Genomic DNA, 3,753 nt, shown 5'->3' with positions numbered 1-3,753 from the left:
TAGCAGACTTACCCAATGCAAATGTCATTTGATTTCTTAACTGCTGTTCCATGGGTATTGATTATGAACCCACATAAAAAGAAATCATTGACAATTTCAATTTTTTCTCTGTTTATCAAGATGTTTATTTTATTATGAATATTTTTGTTTTCTTCATACTGAGGGGTAATCCATACTGAAGGCTTTAGTCCTTGACTTTCTTCATTAAGAATCTCAAATCTTCTACACTTTCAGCAAACAAGCTCGGATCATCTGCATATCACAGGTAGTTAATGAGTCTTCCTCCAAACCTGATGATGAGTCCTCATTATAGTCCAACTTCTCGGTTTATTTGTACCACATACAGATTGAATAAGTATGGTGAAAAGATGCAATTCAGACTCACAACTTTCTTTATTTTAAACCATGTATTATGTCCCTGTTCTGTTAGAAGGACTGGTTCCTGGTCTATGTACAGGTTCTGCATGAGTACAAGCAAGTTTTCTGTAATTCTCATTCTTGACAATTATATCTGTAATTTGCTTTGATCCACACAGTCAAATGCCTTTTCATAGTCAATAAAACAAGTAAACTTTCTAGTATTCTATGCTTTCAGCCAAGATCCATCTGACACCCAAAGATATCCCTTGTTCCAAAAACAAGCCACCACAGTATGACAACCTAATATATAAGTGGTGGAATAAAACCATATGCCCATATAAAATCTTGTACACAAATGCTCATAGCAACTTTATTCATTATAGTCTCAAACTGGGAACAATACCAATATCCACTACCAGGTAAATGGACACACATTTTGTGGTAGATACATAGAATTAAATATAATTTCACCAATAAAAGGACTGAACTATCAAGACACATAATAACATGGATGAATCTCAAAATAATTATATTATATGAAATAAGCCCCGAAGAATGAATGCATGATTTTATTTGTAAAAAAAAATTCTTGAAAATGAAAACTAATGTACAGTGACAGAGAATGAATCATTGATTTGACAGATCAATTGACAGAACTGATCATCTCAATAGAGATGTAGGTAGCATGGGAGATATGAGAGGAAGGGCTCATCAAGGGTCATGAAGAAAATTTACAAGTGATGGATATAGTTATTATAATAATTGTGTGACACTTCCCTGAATTTATATGTCAATATTTATACAGTTTAAATGAATATGATTTTATATGACAATTGTACCTAACTAAAGCTATTAAAAAATTAGAGACAGGCTTTCTGGATCTAAGATGGCACACTGGGCAAACACACTACCCAGACCCTCTACAAAGAACCTCAAAAAACAAGAGAAACAGCTACAGATAACTATCCTGGATCCCAGAACTTCAAATAAAAGGAGAAAAAAGGAGATCAAATACTGGGAAGAGGAAGCAACTGAGTGAAAACAGTGAACAGGGAGTGGTAAAGTGCTAACCAGCACCATGTGGCCATTTTGAATTATTGCAAGCAGCATTCCAATGGGAGTAGGAACCAGATAACCAGTTTCACATGTCCAGGACTGTACCAGGACCCAAATCAGTAATCAAATGACAAGAAAGGTCACTCCTCTTCTGACTGTTTTGTTCTTTTTTATTATTCTCCTCTCCTACTCTGCCTTTCCCCCATTTTTTTCTTTCTTTATTTCCCTAGCAATTGGGAGCCAGTGACCCTACCTAACCATACAAATCACACCTGCCACCCTATCCCCAAGGCCAGTGTCACCAACCACTCCAACAACACAGGACCAATAATAAACAGCAGCCAACACCCACTCAGCCTTCCATCAACTGCTCTTCATGATCATCGAACAGAGACGTGCGCCTACACCACTCCCACTTGCTACCAAATCTGAACAGAGAAAGGTGCTACCAAACTTGTAGTCAGAGTAACACAGCCATCCTGTTGCATAGATAGATTAAAATAGAGCAAAACAAAAATCAAGATAAAGCAAACAAACATGTAATCAATAAATTAATGCTGCAACATTGCAATATCTTGTAGACAATGCAGCTTCAAATCATACACATACATAAACCAAAAAAAAAAAAAAAAGTGATTGTGGTGATAGTTGCACAACACTGTGAATATACTAAAAACCAAAGAATTATACACTTAAAAAAAAAAAAAAAAGGCAAGATCATGCCTCAAACAAGGGTGCAAATTATAGGGTAAGAAAATATTCCAGAGGAAGATATGCTAGTGAAATTTCCTGATAAAGAATTCAAAATAATTGTATTTAGGGACCTTCCATGGATTGAGAGAAAGCTCTATGAAAGTACAGAAGAAACAAAGGAAAACAGACAAAACTCTAGAAGAATTAAAAAAAAATAATAAATTGATAAATTAAATGAAAAATTAGAAATTATAAAAAACTGCAAACATATATGGTAAAAAAATAATATTAAAATTTCAGAAATAGATAAGGCATGACATGGACAAATGAATAGAATTGAATCAATGGAACACAAAATTAGTGAGAATGAAGACAAATCTCTAATCTGTATGCAGAACAATCAGAAAAAAAGAATTAAACCAAATGAAGAAAATTTAAGATTAATTTGGCTCACCATGAAAAGAAGTAATTTATATGTGACTGGAATTCCAGAACACAAGGAGACAAAATAAATAAATAAATAATATAAAAAAACAAGAAAATTGTCCAAGATTTGTTGCAATAAAACTTCCCTAATATCATGTAAGATGAGAAGATAGGCATTCAAGAAGCTCAACAAACCGCAAACAGGATAGACCTGAAAAGATAATCACCAAGACATACCATAATCAAACTTCCAAACTGGAGGAAAAAGAAAGAATCTTGAAAGCAGCTCAAGAAAAACAAAAATTCATCTAAAAAGGAGAACCATTAAGACTAAGTTCTGATCCCTCATAGAAACCATGCAGGCAAGGAGGCAGTAGGATGACATATATGAAAGGCTGAAAGAAAAAAAAAAATGTCCGCAAGAATTACATATCTAGCAAAATTGTCTCTCAAATATATTGGTGAAGTAAGGACATTCTCAGATACACAGAAATTAAAAGAATTAACAAAAAACAGACCTACATTACAATAAGTGCTAAATGTAGTCCTCTGGACAGAGAACTACCAATGACAGACAACAACTACAGAGTAAGGCATTTGGCAACATCATCTGGAAATCCAGCCAAAAAACAGAAGTATCAAAAATGAAACAAACTTTCAAGACAGAAAATAAGGAACCAGAAATGCCAATATGTAAATGATGGTACATTAAAAGCAAGAAGAGGGAACAAATAATGTAGTTACATAAGTTTCAAAAGGAGAGGAAGTCAACACAATATCAACATAGAATGGACTGCTTTAAACTTGAGACAATAATAAAAATTGCATTGTACCCTCAAAGAGAATTAATAAACCTTTACTCCAAAAGAAAAAAGAAAAAAATCATAGTCTCAGAAAATAATAAAACCATAGCAGCAAAGAAAATGAGGAGCAAACCCATAAACAAAAGGAGCTCAGCACAGAAAAATACATGGAATAAAGAAACCACCATCACCACACACACACAATGCAGCAAAATGGTAGCAATAAATCCATACCTATCAATAGTTACATTGAACTTAAATGGAATAAAGCCACCAGTCAAGAGACAGAGAGTAGCAGAATGGATAAGAAAACATGGCCCATCAATATATTGAGTACTTTAGACACAAAGACAAAAATAAACTGAAAATCAAAGGATGAAAAAACATATATCAAGCCAATGGCAACCAAAAATGA

Source organism: Orycteropus afer, unplaced genomic scaffold (genome assembly GCF_000298275.1).
Source record: "Orycteropus afer afer isolate SDZICR_OR568_19922 unplaced genomic scaffold, OryAfe1.0 scaffold01087, whole genome shotgun sequence".
Lineage (NCBI taxonomy): Eukaryota > Metazoa > Chordata > Mammalia > Tubulidentata > Orycteropodidae > Orycteropus > Orycteropus afer.
This window is presented reverse-complemented; position numbering follows the sequence as displayed.